Raw genomic sequence first — 25399 nt, 5'->3', positions numbered from 1 at the left:
TAATTAATAAGTACTCTAAGGGGCTGCAATACCTGGGGCAAAGCCTGAGTCACAAACTGTTCTGTACTATCTCTGAAGCTGCAGAAAGTTCTTATTTTGCTTCTGCACGTCAAATAGTACCTCTAAGGAACAAATCTAAGTAAATTGAAAGTTCGCAAAGCCCCTTCTTGTGTCAGTTCAATATTGAAGTGTTCTTATTCATTTGGCAAAACCATTAAACATAAAAAAAAATTAAAGAAAAAAAATTTTTTAATTTGCCAAGTAGTTGATTGTGTGTGTGTGTGTGTGTGGCTTAGTCATTTTGAATAATAAATCAAAGGGGCATTAAATGAGACAAAAACGACTCAACTTTGGATAAAAAGCCATCAAACCAAAAATTATTGAACTAAAAATTCACAGATTTAAAATGTTTAAAATACTAGATACAGGCAGCACAGGTCTTTAATTTCTGAATTGAGTTTCTCATTATTTTAGTCCCTACTAATTTTCCCCTTCTGAAATTTTACAGCAAATTTGCATTCAAATGATGTGATTTAGCATATAAACATTGCCCATTTCTTAAATGTTATTCTATATAAATACAAATTTAAAGTTATCAATATGCACTAAAATATAAATATACAGATGTATATTTCTAACACATATTTTTATATATGCATGCACATATATCCATATATACTTTAACTGTTTCATATATTTTTCTCATTTTCCTATATCACATTATGGTCTCAGAGAGCAGAAACTATACCTCATACTTATTTGCTATTCTCCACAATTGTGAGTACATCTTATGGTAAAAGGGAACATGAAAAACACACTGCTTAATAGAAAGTGTCATTATATATTATAATGGTCAATTGCCTTTCCAAGTCCACATTACCAATAGAGATTTATAAGCCAATAGAATATAAACGTAATAATCCCTATACTCCCATTTCCCTCTACCCAGCCATTACCTGCCAAAATTTTTCCATTAGTTCTTCATCTTCACTAGTTGTTCATCTTTAGGTGGTTGGTTGCCTTGGTATTGCTTTTTGCCTTTGTTGAGGCAAATCATTTTTAGATAAAAGATAAAAGAGTATATCTTTCTTTTGGTTTTTTTTGGCTTTTTGGCTTTTTGCCTTTTCTAGGGCCGCTCCCGTGACATATGGAGGTTCCCAGGCTAGGGGTCGAATTGGAGCTGTAGCCACCAGCCTATGCCAGAGCCACAGCAACGCAGGATCCAAGCCGCGTCTGTAACCTACACCACAGTTCATGGCAACACAGGATCCTTTACCCACTGAGCAAGGCCAGGGATCAAAACCTTGCAACCTCATGGTTTCTAGTTGGATTTGTTAACCACTGTGCCACGACAGGAACTCCCAAAAGAGTATATCTTAAGAAGGTTTAAGATTATGCATTTATGCTCTTCATCTTTTTTAAGCAATACAAAATGATTACACTCACACTTGTATATATGTACTCAAATAATGACAAAGGTTCAAGATTTAATTTGAAGTAGGAGATATTTGCTGACATTTGAATCACTTGAATCCAAAGGTACTATTCGGCTAAACGATTCTAATTTTACTTCAATGATAGTGTTATTTTATGAACTTAAAAAAAAAAATATGCAGAGTCTCTTAAATAGGTTACTAACATGTGTTAATAATGGAGAAATTGAGGCTTGGATAATTGAGGTGTATTACACAAATCTCGCAGCAACTTAAAGACTGGCCTCAAAATCATGGAGGTTAGTGGGCAAACCACTAGGAACACTAATTTTAGGCCTCATCCTCGAAAAGGTGGGGATTAGGAACCTGATTTTAAACAACAGCTCTAAGTAATTCTTTCAGGCACTAAGAGCACACTCCAAGAAATGCAACTTCGTGCAGGATATTCTCTGTAGAACAGATTTAATTGTAATTGAAGTAAGTCAGAACAATTCCAAATGTCTTCTGCTTTTGTCGTATAACTAAGGCTTAGGTGATGAACTAGAAATAAGGCAGAATTTCTCCTCATTACGTAATGTCTTTTTTTTCTTGATAAATTTTCTGCAGTACGGAATCCCCTTCATGGCTCAGTGGTTAATGAACCCAACTACGATCCATGAGGATGCAGGTTGGATCCCTGGCCTTTCTCAGTGGGTTGGGGATCTGGCATTGCAATGAGCTGTGGTGTAGGTCACAGACATGGCTTGGAACCCGAGTTGCTGTGGCTGTGACTGTGATGTAGTCTAGCAGCTAAAGCTCTGATTTGACCCCTAGACTGGGAATCTTCATATGCCATGGGTGTGGCCCTAAAAAACAAAAAACTAAAAATTAAAAAAATATTTTCTGTTGTAGATAATATAATACAAATTTGGAACTGGAATATATGTGCATACCATATCATGTTAATGTAGTCTTTATTTTATGACAACTCCTTTAACTTTAGAGAGAAGCAAAATGCTGAGCTTGTTAGGCAAACGGAAATAAAGATGGCTAAAATTTAATTGAACACTCGCAGCATTCTAAATACTTTGTTTTAGCTCTCAACAACCCATTTAAATTTGCTGCTACTACCATCCTCTTACAGAGGGAAAGATGTAACCTCCCACACAACACCAATATAAAATAGTCTTCTCTGTTACAAAGTGATGGTGCTGGGTAGGGGAATAGAGATTTTTAGCAAGCACAGTCCAGACCCTTAATCACTGTGCTAATACACGACCAGTGAGCTGTTTGTATGTTTATTTATTTAATTTAGGTAACTATGACAGTTGGCAATGGCACCTCTGTCTTACCTGGGATGAAGGACCCTGACAATGGTCAGTTTTCCAGAAAGCAGAGCCTGAAATGAGGATTCGTGTTAGTTACCTATTGCTGCTCTAACAAATAACCATTAACTTAATGGCTTTTAAAATGACACCAATAGAGAAAATTAATAAAACCAAGAGCTGGTTCTTTGAAAAGGTGAACAAAATTGACAAACCCCTGGCCAGACTCACTAAAAAGAGGAGAGAAAGAACCCAAATAACCAAAATTATAAATGAAAAAGGAGAAATCACAACGGATACAGCAGAAATACAAAAAACCATAAGAGAATACTATGAACAACTGTATGGCAACAAGTTTGACAATCTGGAAGAAATGGACAATTTTCTGGAATCTTACACCCTGCCAAAACTGAATCAGGCAGAAACAGACCAACTGAACAGACCTATCACTAGAAATGAAATTGAAGAGGTCATAAAATCACTCCCTACAAATAAAAGTCCAGGACTAGATGGCTTCACAGGTGAATTTTATCAAACATATAAAGAGGAATTGGTGCCCATCCTCCTTAAACTCTTTCAAAAGGTTGAAGAAGAAGGAATACTCCCAAAGACATTCTATGAGGCCACCATCACCCTCATTCCAAAACCAGGCAGAGATACCACCAAAAAAGAAAACTATCGCCCAATATCATTGATGAATATAGATGCAAAAATTCTCAACAAAATCTTAGCCAACCGAATCAAACAACATACCAAAAAAATTATACACCATGACCAGGTTGGGTTCATCCCAGGTTCACAAGGATGGTTCAACATACGCAAATCAATCAGCATCATACACCACATTAACAAAAAAAAAGTCAAAAATCATATGATCATCTCAATAGTTGCAGAAAAAACATTTGACAAAGTTCAACATCCATTCATGATCAAGACCCTCGCCAAAGTGGGTATAGAGGGAACATTCCTGAATATAATCAAAGCCATTTATGAGAAACCCACAGCAAATATAATCCTCAATGGGGAAAAACTGAAAGCCTTCTCACTCAAATCTGGAACAAGACAGGGATGCCCACTCTCACCACTGCTCTTCAACATAGTTTTGGAAGTCCTAGCCACAGAAATCAGACAAACAAAAGAAATAAAAGGCATCCATATAGGAAGAGAAGAGTTAAAACTGTCACTGTATGCAGATGACATGATACTATACCTAGAAAACCCTAAGGACTCAACCCCAAAACTCCTTGAACTGATTAATAAATTCAGCAAAGTAGCAGTATATAAGATTAACATTCAGAAGTCAGTTGCATTTCTGTATACCAGCAATGAAATATTAGAAAAGGAATACAAAAATACGATACCTTTTAAAATTGTACCTCACAAAATTAAATACCTCGGAATACACCTGACCAAGGAGGTAAAGGACCTATATGCAGAGAACTATAAAACTTTAATCAAAGAAGATGTAAATAAATGGAAAGATATTCCATGTTCCTGGATTGGTAAAATCAATATTGTAAAAATGGCCACACTACCCAAAGCAATCTACAGATTCAATGCAATCCCTATCAAATTACCCATGACATTTTTCACGGAACTAGAACAAACAATCCAAACATTTATATGGATCCACAAAAGACCCAGAATCGCCAAAGCAATCCTGAGAAACAAAAACCAAGCAGGAGGCATAACTCTCCCAGACTTCAAGAAATACTACAAAGCCACAGTCATCAAAACTGTGTGGTACTGGTATCAAAACAGACAGACAGACCAATAGAACAGAATAGAGAATCCGGAAATAAACCCTGACACCTATGGTCAATTAATCTTTGACAAGGGAGACAAGAACATAAAATGGGAAAAAGAAAGTCTATTCAGCAAGCATTGCTGGGAAACCTGGACAGCTGTATGCAAAGCAATGAAACTAGAACACACCCTCACACCATGCACAAAAATAAACTCCAAATGGCTGAAAGACTTCAATATACGACAGGACACCATCAAACTCCTAGAAGAAAACATAGGCAAAACACTCTCTGACATCAACATCATGAATATTTTCTCAGGTCAGTCTCCCAAAGCAATAGAAATTAGAGCAAAAATAAACCCATGGGACCTCATCAAACTGAAAAGCTTTTGCACAGCAAAGGAAACCCAAAAGAAAACAAAAAGACAACTTACAGAATGGGAGAAAAAAATTTCAAATGATGCAACTGACAAGGGCTTAATCTCTAGAATATCTAAACAACTTATACAACCCAACAGCAAAAAAACCAACCAATCAATGGAAAAATGGGCAAAAGACCTGAATAGACATTTCTCCAAAGAAGATATACAGATGGCCAACAAACACATGAAAAAATGCTCAACATCGCTGAGTATAAGAGAAATGCAAATCAAAACTACCATGAGATACCACCTCACACCAGTCAGAATGGCCATCATGAATAAATCCACAAATAACAAGTGCTGGAGGGGCTGTGGAGAAAAGGAAACCCTCCTGCACTGCTGGTGGGAATGTAAACTGGTACAGCCACTATGGAGAACAGTTTGGAGATACCTTAGAAATCTATACATAGAACTTCCATATGACCCTGCAGTCCCACTCTTGGGCATCTATCCGGACAAAACTCTCCTTAAAAGAGACATGTGCACCCGCATGTTCATTGCAGCACTATTCACAATAGCCAGGACATGGAAACAACCCAAATGTCCATCAACAGAGGATTGGATTCGGAAGACATGGTATATATACACAATGGAATACTACTCAGCCATAAAAAAGAATGACATAATGCCATTTGCAGCAACATGGATGGAACTAGAGAATCTCATCCTGAGTGAAATGAGCCAGAAAGACAAAGACAAATACCATATGATATCACTTATAACTGGAATCTAATATCCAGCACAAATGAACATCTCCTCAGAAAAGAAAATCATGGACTTGGAGAAGAGACTTGTGGTTGCCTGATGGGAGGGGGAGGGAGTGGGAGGGATCGGGAGCTTGGGCTTATCAGACACAACTTAGAATAGATTTACAAGGAGATCCTGCTGAATAGCATTGAGAACTTTGTCTAGATACTCATGTTGCAACAGAAGAAAGGCTGGGGGAAAAAATGTAATTGTAATGTATACATGTAAGGATAACCTGACCCCCTTGCTGTACAGTGGGAAAATAAAAAAAATAAATAAATAAAATAAATAAAAATTAAAAAAATAAAAAAATTGAAGGAAAAAAAATAAATCCTCAGAGAAGCCTTTTAAAAAAATAAATAAATAAAATAAAATGACACCAATTTATTATCTCCCAGTTCATGAAGTCAAAAGTTTGATATGATCTCCCTAAGCTAAAAATCAAGATGTTGGACTAGGTGGTATTTGTTTCTTAAGGCTCTGGGGGTGAGGGTTTCCTTTCCTTTTCCAGCTTTTAGAAGCTGCCTGCATTTCTTGGCTCATGACTCACTTCATCTTTAAAGCCAGCAACATTGCATTTCTCTGAACTTTTCCCTGTAACCACATCTCTCTCTGACTTGGACCATTTATGCTTCTCTCTTCCACTTTTAGGGACTCATGATTACACTGTTCCCAGATTACACAGGATAATCTCCCTAATTTAAGGCCATCTGTTTAGCAATCTTAATTCCATTTCCAACTTTACCCCTTTGCTGTGCATTCTACCATATTCACAGAAACCAGAAGCTAGAATTAGGACAATTTGTAGGATCATATTTTGCCAACCACAGGCTTCTTATTCATGGTCTATTAGGAGAGTATTCTCAGTCAAAGAGGATAGAGGGAAGCACGGCGGGGATGGAACAAAGCTAAATCAAGATGTAGTCTCAGCTGGAAACTAGCTTCAGCCTGAGCCAGATGAGAAGCTCCGCAGTACAAAGTGAACCACGAAATTAGTTCTGACTTGAGGCAAAAGACCTGTTAGAGGTCTGGGCATGGTCATAGCCTACAAGTCAAGGTGTCTGTTATTTGTCTAAAAGCAATTATCAGAAGGGCTGTTTAAAATCATCATACGGTAACACTTACAGCAACTACAGATTGGGCACTACTTCCATTGAAGAGTCTGGGCAGAGTAGCAAAAATATCTACTACAGACCCCATTATGGGTTACATTTTATTAAGAGCACAAATCATGTGGATTAGGAACCATACTAATGATTTCATTTTAACTTCTCATGTTGAATTGTGTCACTCCAAACCCACCCTCCCCCCAAAAAGGATGTTGAAGTCTTGACCCTCAGTATCTTAGAATGTGATCTTTCCTAATTCACTGTGACTCATGTCCTTCAAAGAAGGGGAAATGTAAACATGATATAGGCATGACAAAGGGATGATGTGATGATGCGCAGGGACAATGACATATGGAAAGGAAGGATTAGAGTGATTCTTCCATAAGCCAAGGCACATCTGAAGCTTACAAGAAGCTTCAACAGAACCATTCCTTCTCTGGCACCATCAGAGGAAGCCTGGTTCTGCTAATACCTTTATTTCATATTTCTAGACTTCAGAACTGTGAAACAATGTATCTCTGTTGTATTAAGCCACTCAGTTGATGGCACTGTGTGATGACAACCAGGAGCTTATATAGACCCAATATCACAAAGCCTAGAAAAGACCAACTAAGTAATAAAGGGGTAACCTTCTTCAGAATTACTTATAAAAGGGATCTTCTATATTGTTGAGTGGAAATATTTAGCATTTTCCTTAGCTAAAATGTTATTAATCTAGACTCTTGCCTTAGACTTGAAAGAGTAAAGGTAGAACCTTTCTTGATCCTTGTCCCCTATGGACAAGTCTTGCAAATTCCACTTTTGGATTCTCACTATTAAATTCTCTGACAGTAGACCCATGCCCTTTATTTAATTAACTAAGTTCCTTGCCTACAAACCAGTAACTTCTTTGAAGACAGGTCTTATTCATATTCATATTCACGTTACATAGCATATTGCCTGATATAACAGAATATTTGAAGGAATTAGTGAGTAGTGTTTTTCTCCCTTAGAGATATCAGGAAGACTTTAACAGCACTTTATTGTGCTTGAAGAAAAGAAACAAAAATATGGAGAAGAGAGGAGTCTGAGCTAATATTTAAGCTAGGAGATCATGGATTGGGTCAACCATAGAATTACAAGGATTCTATAGACCCTGTCCTCTGTTCCTGTGAGCAAAGTCTTGGCATTATCATTGAGCAATTATAACTGATAGGCTTAGGACATGAGGCATTATTAGAAGTAACTTTGGCCCAAATAAATCAGGAATACAACAATGATTAAACATAGTTGGGGAAAAAAAATTCAGCCAGATAAACTAGTTGGCATTCATTAGAGAAAAGAAATTTATTCAACATTCTGAAACCATATGATTATATGTTCCTATGAGATATTGAACTCCACAACTCTTGACTCAGCCATTGTAACATAAACACAGCCTACATTTTATGCTGATCTAATACTGATTTAAAATTAAAATTGAATTACTTAAATGTCTTCTACCACTGCACCAAGAGCAGAACTGTGGGACTTCTAAAAAAAAATTTAATGAAAAGACTGAGGTGCTATAATTTCCGTTCCAGATCAGGAAGCAAATGAAATGTACAGTTGCCAAAGCCAGATTTTTTTCTACTGACCTTTAAATATAGTTTATATAAGAAAAGTGTGTGGAAATTGAAAACTATATATATTGTGTAACCCAATGATGTATTTTCAGGCCCATGTCATAAATTTTATCCGAGTCTCACACCCATTGCATTGTATTTTTTTATTTTGATCTATGATATTTGATCTTTGAATTATCTTAGAGAACACCTGAATATTCAGGTAAACATTTTAAAGTTTAAAAGGGAAAAATTTCATTATTGAAATATTGCCATTATAAAACAATTTTCACTCTACCTGCTCAAATATCAAGTCAAAGCATTTACCTATTTATTCATTTTTTTTTTTTTTCGCTGAAGTGTCAGTGCTCAGATACACAGAAAAGGGCCTGTCCTCATCTCCTCCATGGAACAATTCCATTCTCCTTTTTAGCCTCTACCTCTCTTTTTGCCTGAGGGTTCCATAGCTGTACCATGACACTCTGCACCCCAGGTTTTTTTTGAAAAAAAACATTACAAATGTGAAAACACATCTTAGAGCTGAGGCTCTAAAGATTCCTTGTGTGAAGTTGCTACATTCTACTGTTATTATTTGATGTAAGTATGCATGTTTATGTTGGGTGTATAAGTGTGTAAAAACATGAGTATTTTTGTATTAAGTTCTAAAAAACTCTTTAAACTAAAATCATAGCCTCTTAAATTATCTCCAAATGCCCACACTGGATGACCCTCAAGGTTTCTTTCCATTGCATTTTTAAATTCAAGTGTGAATTAGGATTTTTAGGTATTAACATTGGTGCTAACATCTTCCTTTAGTGACATTTTGATTGAACAAGTGGAGAACTTAATAAGTGTAGTACTTCTGAGTTTCATAAAGACTGGTAACTCTCAAGCACACAGTGAAACTAAAATAACCTGTCAAATAACTCAAGCTTCACATCAATCTCTAAGATTAACTTGACATTCAGGACCCCTTTATGGTTACAAAATACCATTCTACAACCAAGGGTGCTTACCTTACTGAGTAATTTGGGTCCAGTTGTTACATTTAATTATAGTGGTGAGTAGTGGTGACTTTTTTGACACTTAAAATTCTTTTTTTTGTTTTGTTTTTGTTTTTGTCTTTTTGCCATTTCTTGGGCCGCTCCCATAGCATATGGAGGTTCCCAGGCTAGGGGTCGAATCTGAGCTGTAGCCGCAATCTACCCCAGAGCCACAGCAACACGGGATCCAAGCTGCATCTGCAACCACAGCTCACAGCAACACCGGATCCTTAACCCACTGAGCAAGGCCAGGGATTGAACTGGCAACCTCATGGTTCCTAGTCCAATTCGTTAACCACTGAGCCATGAAGGAAACTCCCAACACTTAAAATTCTTTTAAAAATTTTTTTAATTAATGACTCCCTTGTTGGTTTTCTAGTCTTGTCAATTTAGGGGTCTTAAGGATTTTCTCAAGGAAGTCTGCTCTAAGTGATGAAGTTCAAAATGATTCCAAAGAAACAAACTCTGTAGTGGGCAATTTGACAATATCATCAAAATTATAAATATAAACCCTTGACCCATTAATCCCTTGGTCTAAAAATCCTGAAAATTTATGCTAGAGAAATAGTAGTAGATGTGAGGAATTATGTAAGTGCAAACATGCTTTCTCACATTGCTTAACAATTTCAATGATGGGGAGTAATTTAAGTATCCGGCATTAGTGGAGTGACTAAATGCATTATGATAGACTAATGAAATGGAACATGATACAATTTTTAAAAAGAGGAAGTTCTTATATACTGATAATGGGCTCATATCAAAAGGCATTGCTAAATGAAAAAAAGGTGCAGAATATGGGTATTGAAAGCTATCTTTTGTGTAAAAATGACACACAAGTCATTATGTTTGTATTTGTTATATATGAATAAAGAATATGCAGAAACTGGGAGTTACTGACATGGTTTAGCAGTAATGAACATGGTTCAGATGCCGCATTGCTGTGGCTGTGGTGGGCTGGCAGCTACAGCTCCTATGCAGCCCCTAGCCTGGGAACTTACACATGCTGCAGGTTTGGCCCAAAAAAGCCAAAAAAAAAAAAAAATTCATATATCCAGAAACTAACCTCTGTTTTGGGGTGGAGGAAGATTTGCTTGAAATTTAATGGATGAAGGATGTGAGGTAGAAAGTCATTTTACCATCTTTTTTTTTTTTAATGGTTTGTGATTTCTGAACCAGGAATTATTACCTATTCAAAAATTTCAGAACTCCAAAGAAATAAGTCAGTTTTAAATATTAATACTGCAAAATAATCCAGTGTAACAGGACATACTAGGGTAACTGGAAACCCTCTTTAACTGCCTGGTAACTAGCACTTATACTATGCACGTTCTGAAAGGACTGGAAAGGCAATTTTCATGCACAAATCTATTGTCTGGTGTGGCTAAAAAAACTCTGAGGTCTTCTGGAGAAATATCATATAACTATATATGTTTTATATAGTTTTAACAACTGTATACAAAGAAAAAGAGTCCAACACTCTGCTATGTGAGGAACAAAAGATGAAGTCTTGTTCCTATCACAATAAGGTTAAAATTCAGCCACCTTGCTCCCATCTTCATTTATAAAGTTCAATATTGACTGAGAGCCTACTCTGTACCAAGCATAAGCTTTCAGTTTTTTTGTTTGTTTGTGTTTTTTGTTTGTTTGTGTTTTTGTTTTTTTGCTTTTTAGGTCCATACCTGCAGCATATGGAAGTTCCCAGGCTAGGGATCAATCGCTGCTGGGCTATGCCACAGCCACAGCAATGTGGGATCCAAGCCATGTTTGCGACATGGCAATGCCAGAACCCCTGACCCACTGAGTAAGGCCATGGATCGAACCCACACCCTCACAGATTCTAGTCGGATTCATTTCCACTGCACCACAACAGGAACTCCCTCAGTTTTATTTCTTAAACTTAAATTCTATCTCTATGAGTTCTCCTTCTTGATAGCAACCCCAGCTGTCTTTTTACAGATCTAATTCTGTGCCAGTCATGGGGCTTAATCCTTGATGAGTATAAAAAGTTCAAGTTTCACTAACTACACATTTAGTGAATCAAAGATGGAACTTCATTTTTTCCATGACTGAATTTCTATTTCAAAACTCACTCCACTGGCAGCAAAGAGGGAATCCCAATTTCTGAATGAACTAAGGCCGTTCAGAATTTTCTTCCTCTCCCTTATCTTTCAAAGTTACACTGCTACAGGGGTGGGGACGGGAATTGGGGATATTCATGTACTATCCAGCTTTTAAGAGAGAGTACACTTTGTCCCCAGCCATTTCCCACCTAGGCTGACCTCCCCTGAGCTGTTCATTGTCTCATTCTACTGTAATCATATTCATCCCTTCTAACCAACCTTCTCCACCCTACCTGATTCTCTGAGGCCCGCTCTTTCATCCTCCCCATGGACTGAAACAGCTCTCCAGATCCAGTTCCACCAATACCCAGCTTCAATGCTGATTACACTGAAAAAGAGTCAGCTGCTCCCCAGGCAGGGCTGGATGTTTGCTAGCCTCAGAGTCCTCTCTAGAAATAGCATGCAACCACTTCTGCAACCACCTGTCTTTCTCACACCATGTTGATGGCCCCTCTAAAATGAGATCACTAAATATATCTGGGGGGACTGTCTTGAGGAAGGAGGCATGAGCTCCTTCCTAAATAATTATCAGAATTTATTTATTTACTTACCTATTTATTTATTTATTCATTCATTCATTCTTCTTAGAGCTGCATCCACAGCATATGGAAGTTCCCAGGCTAGGGGTCATACTGCAGCTACAGCTGCTCACCTACGCCACAGCCACAGCCATGTGGGATCTGAGCCATACCACAGCTCACAGCAACACCAGGTCCTCAACCCTCTGAGCAAGGCCAGGGATCGAATCCACATCCTCATGGATACTAGTTGGGTTCACTACCACTTAGCCACCACGGAAACTCCAGGAATTACTTTCTTATCCACATTAGTACTTCACTTTCTAACTTGCCCATTTTTCTCCTACCCCAAGGTATACTTTAGCCTCTGTGCAGAAAAATCAGATTCAGCACATAGTCCTTCAAATCTCTGGTGCCCAAAAAACAAGAATTATCCTTTTTGGTTTTGATGTTGTGCTAAGTTATCTCTGAGAAGGAAAATACATCACTAATATATAAAAATATTATCACCTATAGGCAAATATCAACTCACTTCTTTTTTTTTTTTTTTTTTTTTTTTTGTCTTTTTGCCATTTTTTGGGCCACTCCCACGGCATATGGAGGTTCCCAGGCTAGGGATCTAATCGGAGCTGTAGCCGCTGGCCTACACCACAGCTCATGGCAATGCCAGATCCTTAACCCACTGAGCAAGGCGAGGGATCAAACCTGCAACCCCATGGTTCCCAGTCGGATTTGTTAACCACTGAGCCAGACGGGAACTCCAGCTCACTTATTTCTTCCAACAGTTCCAAAATTAAGGTAAGATAGCCTTTATATTATAGAAAATGAGATTTGGCTGTTTTCTCAAGGTTGTGAATTTAGTAGGTGAACAGAGTTAAAATGGGCTGAGACCACTCTCTTCCTTCGGAATACAATGAATTTATCCATAGCCTTTTCCTGAAAAAAAATTTTTTTCCTACCTTCTCATGAAAAGACATGCTTTACTTTTTCTGCTAGAATGATTCTGTACACACTTAGTGGGAAGTAAACATCTAGCTTTGATTACATATTTGGCCACTAAATACCTCTTTTTAGACTCTTTTTAAAGTTTCTATTGTGTACATATTTCCTAGCTCTTTACTTCAATCAGATCCAAATCAATGGTGTTAGTTTTAAAATCTACATTAATGTTGCTTCTGTTGCATTCAGTGTTTTACCTACAGATTCTATTTTGCTAAACCTTGGGTTTTTTTTTTTTTTTTAAATCAAAGTTCCTTAAGAACACTATACTTTCTACTCTCTCCTCAAGCACCCTACTATGCTCTTAGATTTCCGTTTCTCTCAGGCATTGGCAGTTTTCCCCTTCTTTGTTCTGCCTCTCTCCCTTTGTCAATAGTGTCCCTGACTCAATTTGTACCCAGTGCTCCAGCACATTGTGGTTAAATTTCCACCTCTTACTCTTATCCCTCCAACTCCAAAAATTTCCCTTTCAGCAAGGGACTTTCAAAGAAAATTTGTAGGAAAAGACCCAGTAAGTGGGCACAGCCTCCCTACAGAGTCCAGCAAATCTTTCTAGTGCCTTTGATCTTCATGCTCACAGGTTAGGCAAATGGATAATTCGAAACAGAATGGTTTCCTTTTATCTACTATGTACCCCATGGCTTTGGAAGAGGAAGAAGGGGGAAACTGGAAGAAGAAAAAAAGAGAAGGGGAAAAACTTGCAGGGGGATGAGGAGAAAGAGTAGAGGGAGAGAAGGAGAGACTAGGAAAGAAAGAAAAAAGAGGGAAGAAAAAAAAGGAAGAAGGCAAGAAGAAGGAAGAAAGGGGAAAAATTTGCTTGGAAAGCAGATGACCAGAATACAGTTTTAAACAAGGAGAATGAAATAAAATCTCTCCATGGGAACAGAAAGCTTAGGATACTATGACAGACACATTTTCATAACCCCCTAAAGGACACTGCAGCACCATAAACTCCCAAGAGGCATGTCCAGATGATTGATAATTGCTTAGAGATGTATTTGGTCAAAAAATTTCAATGATCTAGGATCAGAGTTTTTCTTCAAAAGAAATGTACAGTTAAATCTGGGGACCTGGAAATTAAACCCAGTTAGACTGAGTTGAAGAAAACCTTGGGTAGAGGCATTTCAGGTGACTGGCAAAATCATTATTTACCATTAAACTAGCCCGATTGTCATATAAGCGCTGCACTGCAATTAAATTAAAATCATCCAATACTTACATGTCATATATAGAGGCATTAATTGCTATTTTAGGCCCTGAGGATATAATAGTGTCTAACAGATCTTGGCCTTGTGGAACCTAAAGGCAGATGGCGGGAAAGGGCTCTTTTATGACCTTTAACCTGGATACAGATATGAGATGGTGGCACAAAAAAATCTAAATTTTAGATTCTGAAATTAACGCATTCTATTTGTAGTTGCATAAGTGGTAATTTACCACTTACCTGATAGATTTTGGTCATTCATTCTTCTCTCGTTTGTTGGGTCAACAGTTGACCAACTTCTCTATACTGAACATTATGTGAAATGTAGAATAATTTACTTAAATGTTCCTAACCATTAGAATCATTTTTGTGAGAAAAATCTCTTGGAAATTTTTATTTAGTGAGGCTAGAAATAAGTGCATCACAATTTAGTACTCACTGCAGGGGATTCTTAGAAACTTTGGGAAATCTTGCTATAAAAATACAAAGAAAAAGTAAATATGGACTCTACTCTCAAGTATTTTACATCCTCTCAAACATCTTTAATAAGATTTTCTTCTAACATTTGAAGGCGTAATTCAGATACTTTTATGGCTCAGTTTTGCAAGACTATAAAATAAGGTCAATGACTTTGTTTTAGGTAACTCCAAAATTTTCACCTCAAGAAATTTCAAAAGTGCAATTTCTAAAATTTTTGGGGTAATAGATGTTCAAAGAGACAAATTTCAAGCACAAAATGTGTTTAAAAAATTTGTGGGTTTTTTTTTTTTTTTTTGGTATTTTTCCTTTCTTTTAGGGCCACACCTAAGGCATATGGAGGTTCCCAGGCTAGGGGCTGAATCGAAGCTGAAGGTGTTGGCCAACGCCAGAGCCACAGCAACGTGGGATCTAAGCGGCATCTGCTACCTATAGCACAGCTCACGGCAACGCCGGATCCTTAACCCACTGAGCAAGGCCAGGGATTGAACCAATGTCCTCATGGATACTAGTTGGGTTTGTTAATCACAGAGCCATGACAGGAATTCCTGTGGTCTTATTTGGAAAAAAAAAAAAAATCATTATTCTAAGAGTCACATGGCTGATAATTATAAGCATATAGTTTTGAAGCTAAAACCAAGCAGGACCATGGGGGGACCCTCCCAGATACAAAAGCCCCTTTGTGTCCCCCCTCTCTTGTTTGTGGAGAAATGTTTTAGTCTCCTAGGCCTTCTCTGAGTTTCAAAGAGCAGGCACAGGCAGTTCACTAGGGAATTGAAAGAATGCAGAAATAAAGGAAAAGCAGTTAAACAAGACAGTACTGACAATAGTTCAGGGATACTCAAGGGATATTCATAACAATCTGATGGATGTATCTGAGTCATTCTTTAGGAAGCAAGATCCACTTGCTCCCATCCACAGTCACTAGGTGACTACAGCTGGAGCAGACCCCAGGCAGGTTGGAACCAAAAGGTTGATAATTGAGATTCCTGAAACACCACCTTGTTACCTCAGAACAAAGTCATGAATCCTGCAGCCCAAGGGTTGCCTTTTTTTTTCCCCTTGTCTTTTGGGCCTCACCTGTGGCATATAGAAGCTCCCAAGCTAGGGGCTGAATCAGAGCTACAGCTACCAGCCTATGCCACAGCAATGCAGGATCCGAGGTACATCTGTGGCTTACACCACAGCTCAAGTCAACACCAGATCCCTGACCCACTGAGCAAGGCCAGAGATCAAACCCACATCCTCATAAATACTACTTAGATTAATTTCTTCTGTGCCACAGTAGGAACTCCTCAAGTGTTGCTTTTAAAAACACTCCCTTGAAAACCACAGAGGAGTTCAGGTCTTTTGAGCATAGCCACCCATACTCCTTTCTGAGCCCTGTAGTAAACGCTGTACTTTCCTTTATCGCATTCTGATGTCAGTAAATTGGCCTTACTTGCAGCAGGCAAGCGGACCCAAGTTTGATTCAGTAACAAAGCTAGTAGGAAGCCTGAAGAAAAGCCCGTTAATTTAAAATTCATGGGAAAACTAGGCCCAGAGAGGCTGAATGAGTTTCCCCAAATCAAACAACTAATAACAGAAGTAGAGCTTGTCATCTAATTCTAAAAAAAAAAAAAAAACCACAATTTACATTTTGTTTTATTCATCCCATCCCTCAGCTGCTGGAAGAAAAAGCAGAGTCTTCCACAGACTTGAAGCTTTACCAGCATGGAACTGGACATCTTTAGGTGATCACTGTATTCCTAGCAGGTAGCGCAGTGCCTGGAATGCTATATGTGAGGGGGACCCTCTCCTCTCACCTTGTTTAACCAAGCTTACACGTCCACTGTGATAATGTTTTAAATGGATATGAGGTTTTCTGAGAGACCAGCCCAGCATTTACCTTAAACCTCCCTCTCCCTACACCTCCCACCTCCCACCCCTCACCCCTGCCTTTTTTTTTTTTTTTGGTCACTCAGTATACAGAAGTTCCTGAGTCAGGGAAAAAACCCACAGCAATGCCAATGCCTGATCCTTAATCCACTGTGCCACCAGGGAACTCCCTGCCTTTCCTTGATGCACAAGTATTTCCACTAGGTCCCATGGAGGCCTTCTGGGTAACAACTGTCAATGTATTCCCCTTATCAGCATCGTCTGCATCAACTGGGACCTTATTAGACACGCAGAGTACTTGGACCTCCCAGATCTCTTGATTCAGAATCCACACTTAACAAGATCCCAGGGTGATTCATCATATGCACATTAAAATTTAAGAAACAGTGCTCCTGGGTCTATATCAAATGCATGTTAGACATATATTTTATTTCCTGTAAAGATGAAATAGCAAGGGAGGAAATTATATTTGGGGAGAGAAATAGAAGATTGCTGACCTCTTTTGGGTAGACTGATAAAATAACTTATTTCTGAGTTAAAATTACATTATTCTTAGAAATAGACTGGTTGTGGGGTTTTTTTTTGGTTGGTTTTTTTTTGTTGTTGTTGTTTTGTTGTTTTTTTTTTTTGGTCTTGTACTGTTCTTTTAAGTCTTAGAAAGATTTATTTGTTTATTATATTGTTACTTTAAACCGGCATGATTTTGGCAGAAACAACTGCAGTACTGGGCATTTCTTGAGGATTAATGACAAATTAGATGGAATGGCTGGCTTGAGACAAGACTGAAAGCAATTAATCCAAGAAGTTATAAATTCTTAACACATGCGTTATGTTAATTGTTTCATCCACAGTGCATTGGGGGGAACAAAAAGAATCCTATAGCTCTTTTCTCATGCTTTAGGCAGTTCCATTTTGCTGTTGGCTAATGTTTTCTGGAGGCCCTCATAGAGAACTACTGCTTTGTTCATTAACCTTTCAAATTGCATAATGTTTGTGGCACACTGTGCAATATGATCTATGCTCTTACTTTAACATTTCTTTTAGTTCACTCTGCCACCTCTATCATGCGTAGGAAAGATACTGTCAGTTCCAAATTCTTTATGTAAATACTAGCCCTAGGCACTATTATTCTGAGTTCCTTTATCTCTATTCCACTTTTATCCTGGTCTCCTGTGAATCAGAGGTATCAAATTACATATGTAGATTTGTGGGGGTTAAGTTTTGGTGTGAAGCTGAGTGGTCTCTTAAAGACTTAGCATGATTTCAATTGTATTAAATCAAATGCTACCTTCTGCATTTTCAAATAATGCAGTTTGAATATGTCCTCTCCACAAAAACCTTACAGTATATGGGACTTAATATTTAGAAAATCAATTCATGCTTACAAAATCAGGAACAGCTCCCCTCAAAAACACCTGAAAACCTATATGTCTGCTGAAATGTTTATCTGAAGATGGTGGTTACTTCAAGGCTAAACAATGGTTAAGGCACTGTAGTATCAGAGTTGCCATCATGGCTCAGTGGTTAACAAATCTAACTAGCATCCATTAGGACACAGGTTCAATCCCAGGCCTTGCTCAGTGGGTTAAGGATCTGGTGTTACCATGAGCTGTGGTGTAGGTCACAGACATGCTTGGATCCCACATTGCTGTGGCAGGCCAGTAGCTACAGCTCCTATTTGACCCCTAGCCTGGGAAGCTCCATATGCTGCAAGTGCAGCCCTAAAAAGACCAAAAAAAAAAAAAAAATTTGCTGCAGTTAATACACTATTAAAATTCTTTCCTCAGATCTCCACCTGACTTACCAATACACAAAAAAATTTTCTATAAAATGACTAATGACAATATATTTCCCATGAAAGCAAAAGATTATTTAGCAAAAGCAAACCATTTTAAGGTAGTACATTCCTAAAGTTGAATAAACTTCCATTTTCTCATCCCACTCACATTCTTTGCAAGATTGACATTTAAAAGTCTCATACTTATGCACCATTAATTTTAAATACACCTTCTTGGATATTTCAAGTTCTCAAAAACTTGGAACTATAGACAACACCTTTACCAAGTTTTCAATTATTTACCTCATTTATTTTGTATGACTAAATTTATTTTGTATGAGGCCTTAGAGACCTCAATCTCAGAAAATAGTATTTTATTTCTTACAGGTACATAAACCCTTTCCTAATGACTCAATTATTGTTTGCTACTATTGGGTCAGAGTAATTGAAATTTTCTGTGCTTAATGCTCTTAACATTTGCAAGTCACTTTGTCAGCTGCCTACTCATCCTAAATAAAAACTATACCTTTGATCAAATGATTGCTAGGATTTGAATAGTGACTCAAACTGTAGCTGGTCAATGCAACTTTATTTTCTATGATTCTAACTTCAAAACCAAGTAGATTGTGGCATTCTAATGACCTAATGTGGTGTGGCAAAGTGTGTACACACTGCCTAACTTCCTGATGTAACACAGAAGCTAAGACCCTTGTACCAACTCCAGGTTCTGCAGAAATCATGGCAAACAGACGGTGTTCACTGGCTTTCAGTTTGGACTCTTCAGCTTCTGAGGAGCTTTGGGCAAAGTGCTTGAATTCTCATGCCAGAGTTAATGCACTGGTAAACAGGTTTAATGACACCTAATAATTTATAGTATTGATTTGATATTAGAATGTAAATCTTTAGAAAAAATGCCTGGCACACAGCTCAAATTCAATAAAAATATAGCAGTTGTTATTTTAAGGCCACTAAATCAGAGATGCATTTCATGGAGAAACATTTTGCAATGACTTTTAGGATGGGACTAGTGCCCTGTATGGTGCTGATTAATGGTTTGGGGAAGGACAGTATACATGTTCTTTAAACTTGTTCGTGTTTAAAGATTGCTTGGGAGAAAATTTTGGAAATAGCTAACCAAAATTCAAGTACAAAACAAATTCCGTTCTTTTCCCCTCATTTGTTTCTTTCTTCCCCACTCCTCCTTACTCCACCCTACCCTCAATCTAGGGCTACAAAAAATATTTGTCCAAATATCCTTTATCTAGTAGCTGTGTACAATTAACACCATTGAATCACATCAGTTTTTCACTATGTAGAAGTGACCCTAATTTGATAATATTTCTATTATATCTTTTTTTAAACTAACATTAATTTTTCTGCTCTCTCATTTCTTCTCCCAAACCAGAGTCTCCTTAGTTTATAGAAATAAAACTTGGACACAGTTTTTAAATAAGATTCTAACCAATGTTAATTGTAATGAGACTTCCTTCTGTTTCCTTTATTTTTTGTCTTAATTATCCAAATACTATGTTCCTTTTTTAAACAGCTCAATATTGCATGTGTAATGAATAAATGTTTAATGCTAAATGTTAACAGATCAGACAATCCTCAGTTATCATTTGTGATAGGCTTTTTCCCTGCATATGCAAGTGATCTTAGCCAGGGTCTATAAAATGTAATTAAGCAGCCAACCACTCAGCACAACTATGCGATGTCCTAAGTAAGTTCCCAGCGATTAACCTGACACCCTGTACCATGTTCGCCCCATAAGAATCCATAGCAACAGAGTAGGCCTGTCATAAATGACACACATGGGTAGTTTTTCCATGTTGTAAAATTTTAGACTAATCAACTGTACGATAGCTTGGAACTGACAAAGCTAGGTTTATGAAGAACAATAATATATGCTCAATAAATATTTGTTCAACAAGCAAGTGATTAAATGAAAAAATCAGTGTTTTTGAATAAAGCATCCCTCACCTTTTATACATTAAAAAGTGAGGAAAATACTGCTGTGCAAGACTAAAAACTATTACTTTATTAACTAAGAAAGCCTAATAGGATTTTTTTGAGAGGGAGAAAAAACCATGCAGTATCTTTTTACATATCATTGCTCAGAGTTTGACATGTCTTTAATTTTTTTGTTCCAAGGATCTGTCTGCCATCACCTGACCTATGTACTGTTTATCGTATATGAATCAGAGTTTCATAAAATAGTGGGGCCTTCAGCAACAGCTAGATATTAACCTGAACATTAAATTCTTTACTCCTCTTGCTATGTCCAAATCTTATCATTTTAATACTTATCTTTTAAGCGTTACTCGTTCATTAAAGGAAAGTTCTGACCTATGCAACACCATCTACAGAGGTATAAATTTTCACCATCTACCTTTGTGTTTGTAGTTACAATGTGTGTCAAAAGTAATTTTGTGCCTCCTTAGCTTACATATTCCTTGTTACAGGGTTTAAGTTCATTAACAGCAGTGTTTTTTTCTGTAAACTAGGTCACAGACTTCCAGTGGTGTCCACCTGGTGCCAAGTTAGGTGACTTTATATTGATTTACTTTACTTGGCCTCCTTTCTTCATAGCATTAATTAAGGATTTTTGTATACTTTAATTTTGATCTATTTTCTTACTTTTTGTTCTCTTTATACCTCTCTAGAATAGAAGTGAAATAAATGCAGGGAGTCTGGGAATGCCCTAGAGGTCTAGTGGTTAGGACTTGTTATTTACAGTGCTATGGCCTGGGTTCAATATCTCATCTGGAACTAAAAGGCCACCTCAAGCCACTGCACACTGTGTCCCACCACCATAAATTACATAAAATAAAATAAAAGGCAGCAATCTAATTTTCCACCGGGGACCAAGCATTCACAAAGTAACCAGCAAATAGTTGGGCTTAATAACTATTTAATGGATGGATTAATGAAGACCTCAAAACTGTATAATTCATGTTTCAAATAATGCTCTTTGACTTGGCTATTTTGTCCTTACTGCTGCAAGGATTCTGCTATTGAAGGCTCATTATTGGCAATTAAGAACAAAAACAAGGACTAGATCTACATTTTATATGAGAAAACACTCAAAGGGATGCCTGACATATTAGGAATTCAATAAATATGTGTTATACCCAATGTCCAGATACCCTATTAAAACTAAATACTTTCATATATATTTTCAAAGTACTCTTGGAATATTTTGCAAGTATTTTTCTGCTATCTCATGGACCAAAGAAGATTGTTTTACTACATCAACAGTCATGGAGGATAATAGAGAAGGAACAGTGACTAATTACTTTTATCTATTTATTCTTACTCAGTGTAGTCACATGTCCTACTCAGTTTTGTGGGTGTATTTTGATTATTTGATTACAAAGCTAAAAAATTAAAGGAAGGCAAGAGATTTTGATTTTAGTCTTTTTCCATCAAGGAATCTTTTTTTTGATCAGTGATTAGTAAATTAAAGTTTTCTGATGCAGAATTTCTGTTGTGGCTCATTGGAAACAAACCTGACTAGTATACATGAGGATGCGGGTTTGATCCCTGGCCTCGCTCGGTGGGTTAAGAATCTGGTGTTGCTTGGATCTGCAGTGTAGGCCACAGACATGGCATGGATCTGGCAATGCTGTGGTTGTGCTGTAGGCTGGCAGCTATAGCTCTGATTCAACCCCTAGTCTGAGAATTTCCATATGCCAGAGGTGCAGCCTTAAAATTGCGCTAACAAACAAGAGTTAGTTTGGTAAAAATATATATCACCTAAAATATTTCCTCTAGTATATTCTTTGTCTCAGGTGAGTTCCAAGACCAAGATTTTGTAGGAGTCCATAAGAGTTTATGACTGTAAAATAGAAGAGTCAATTACATCAGAATCTAATATTCCTAACCCTTTGCTTTAAAAGAATCTTCTATATGCCAGAGGTGCAGCCATCAATTTTTTTGATGTTATTTATCTTACTTATCTGCTAAGAGCATTGCCTAGATGCATAATTGAAGATAGACACAAGCACAGATTCATCTATCAGTCGCCTTCTCACCCACCCCGACTCTTTGCCTCTCGGTTACCACCATCTCTTCTTCCATATCACAGCGTGGCCAAATTATATTGACAACACACAATGCATCACCCAGTGCATCAAAATATTCCATTAGCTATTTTGAAACTGGCATGAGTAAGGTAAGTAATTAATCTCTTTTTTTACTTTATTATGTTGAGCTTCGGGTTCAGTTTTTGCTTTCATGCTTTCTCTTGTCTGACTTAACATGTTCTGCTTAAATGACCAATAATTTATTTATTCCTCAAATGATGCAGGTAAATCACCCATCTTATAGGGAAAGCTATGTTACAGTATTGGTTAACACAAAATTTTAGAAACCTGAATGTTAAACCATTTTGCCCCTGTTAGCACTCTTTCTTCAGTTCTTGTTCAGTCTCAAATTTCAGCTTTTATTTTAAGCTATAAGACTCTATATGACTATTTGGAAAAAAACAGTTAAATGTGAAAAGGGTCTTAACTTATGACCATGTGTGAATTTATTGCTCATTTAACCCAACAAATCTCCAAGTCTATTAATGAAACAATTTAATTCGACCAGGTAATTTATTCAAACAAGAGTTAGTTTGGTGAAAGTATATATCACCTAAAATATTTCCTCTAATATATTCTTTGTCTCAGGTCAGTTCTAAGACCAGGATTTGTAGGAGTCCATAAGAGTTTATGACTGTGAAATAAAAGACTCAATTAAATCAGAATCTAATATTCCTAACCCCATGCTCTAAAAGAATGTCAAGAAATTGCTGCCTTATATAGCTTTAACAGTCAAGGGTCTTGGGAAGATGACTCATAGATAAAAATGCACTCAAAAATATATCTTTGGATGCTTAAATATATCAGCTGCTTTTAGTGATAAAATATGTTTGGATCAATATCCCTGGATGTCAGCACATTATAAATTTGAAGAAATCTATTGAGCTGGTTAAAAGGACATACAAATCAAAGGCTTTTTAAGGTTGTGGAGGACACTGTTTTAAAAGCATAGTAGATTTTGTCTACCTGAAGCTGGTCTCGCCCACATTTTTTTCCCGTTACCACTGATCATCTTTTTGAATGGTGGGTATAAGGTTCATTCTCACACCTCTCCAAGATGACCAATACATATACTTTATGTAAAGTCAATATAATCCATAATGAATTTCTCTTTCACATATTACTCTTTGCCTTATCTTAGTGCCTTCAAATTGAATGAATCACATAAAAATTAAAACTCACGTTCCAGTTCACAAATGTGGACTTACTATGGCCTATTTCTGGTCAAAAATTGAGTCACCTACATGTTGATGCTGCCAGACTTACTATAATTATAATGCTTGCATAGAATAGGTGCTCACTGGTGCTTGGGATATGTAGATTGTGTAGCAAAAGAAGACATACATACACTTAAACATGTTTTCTTGTTCCCTAGAGTACTTTTGCCCACATTTCAATCATGAAATCAAGTTTTTAAATTATTCTTTTAAATGATCAGTATCTATCCATCAGAGTCAAACCAAGTATCCATTAATATAGATTAAAATCATGACGAAATTAATTTAAGAATACTTTTAAGTGCATTGTCATCCTATTAATCAAAATTACATCTCTATTTAAAGAAAACATGCATATAGGAGACATATTCAGTGTACAGGCAATGATTAATAAAACAGTCAAGTTGGTGAAGAGGGAGCTCTCAAAAGATTAAATTACATGCAGACTATGAGTATCCCTTGATGGAAAATGTTTAGATTTTACCCAACATTAATTAGGTTGTTTAGAACTGGAGATTTAATCAATGAGTTTTGGCAGGAGGGGTATGGAGAAGGGGAAAAATACTCCATCCAAATGCTCTGCCTTACTTGTGTGGCTAAACCAACTCATTTGAGAAGAGTGAACAAAATGAGCAAGTTTCTATTCATATTTCCATCATGAAAAAAATGACCTTTTGTATTTTAAGAGTTTTTGTTTTGAATAAAAGAATATTTTAACATATGAACTTGTAGACAAAGGTTATTTCCTTTATTGAAAAACAGTGTATTTAAATGAAACTTAAACGGTCTTGAGGAAATTCAAATACATTTTGATTGTACACAAATCAGATAGCTTTATTGGGGAATGCTGCTTTAATTAAAATATAAAGCCTGATATCTACACATAAAGCCTGATGTATACAAAGTAAAGCCTTGGGTACTACCTTGCTCTGATTTTAAAGATTTTTGATGGTACAATATCTTTTTTTTTTTTTTTTTTTGGTGCTTTTTAGGGCTGCACCCATGGCATATGGAGGTTCGCAGGCTAAGGGTCAAATCAGAGTACATTTGCGACCTACACCACAGCTCAAGGCAACACCAGATCCTTAACCTACTGAGATCAGTGATCAGACCGTCATCCTCATGGATGTTGGTCAGTTTCGTTTTTGCTGAACCATGACAGGGAACTCCCGCATTGTATATTCTTCATTCTTAAGTTATGCTGGCTTTGGAAATGTGCTTAGAACTGAGCCCTTCAAAAATGTTTGAATACATTTAAATGGAGGCTCATCGGATCCCGTCGTGGCGCAGAGGTTAACGAATCCGACTAGGAACCATGAGGTTGCATGTTCGATCCCTGCCCTTGCTCAGTGGGTTAACGATCTGTCGTTGCCGTGAGCTGTGGTGTAGGTCGCAGACGCGGCTCGGATCCCGTGTTGCTGTGGCTCTGGCGTAGGCTAGTGGCTACAGCTCCGATTCGACCCCTAACCTAGGAACCTCCATATGCCGCGGGAGCGGCCCAAAGAAATAGCAAAAAAGACAAAAAAATAAATAAATAAATAAATGGAGACTCATCATGCATTTTCTTTCCATAGTTTCATTAATTCACCCTTCCATGTTCTTCTCCTTTTCCAATGAATTTTTTGCTTTATTCTCTTTTATCCTTTCTGTGCCACCCACCAAAAGGCCTTTTTTTTCCCCCCTCGGTATTCAGTTAAACCCATTCCATTTGCTGCAATGAAAATTTCTTATTTCAG

The 25399-nt window shown here is 37.2% G+C and overlaps 1 long non-coding RNA gene across 2 annotated transcripts in view; it reads right to left on the bottom strand.

Moving 5' to 3' along the window:
* LOC146405628 (uncharacterized) overlaps positions 1 to 11849 on the bottom strand; it is a 412568-nt gene extending 400719 nt beyond the window's left edge. For both annotated transcript variants that reach the window (XR_014838233.1, XR_014838232.1), the window contains exon 1: positions 11742 to 11849. This is a non-coding gene — a long non-coding RNA (uncharacterized LOC146405628). The remainder of the gene's footprint in view (positions 1 to 11741) is intronic.
* Positions 11850 to 25399: the final 13550 nt, after the last annotated feature.

The sequence above is a fragment of the Sus scrofa genome, chromosome 2, assembly GCF_054392235.1.
Source record: "Sus scrofa isolate SSC_HxYL_T2T_F1_AM1 chromosome 2, Sscrofa_HxYL_maternal_Yorkshire_Landrace_v2.0, whole genome shotgun sequence".
In the NCBI taxonomy this organism is placed as follows: Eukaryota; Metazoa; Chordata; class Mammalia; order Artiodactyla; family Suidae; genus Sus; species Sus scrofa.
This window is presented reverse-complemented; position numbering and strand designations above follow the sequence as displayed.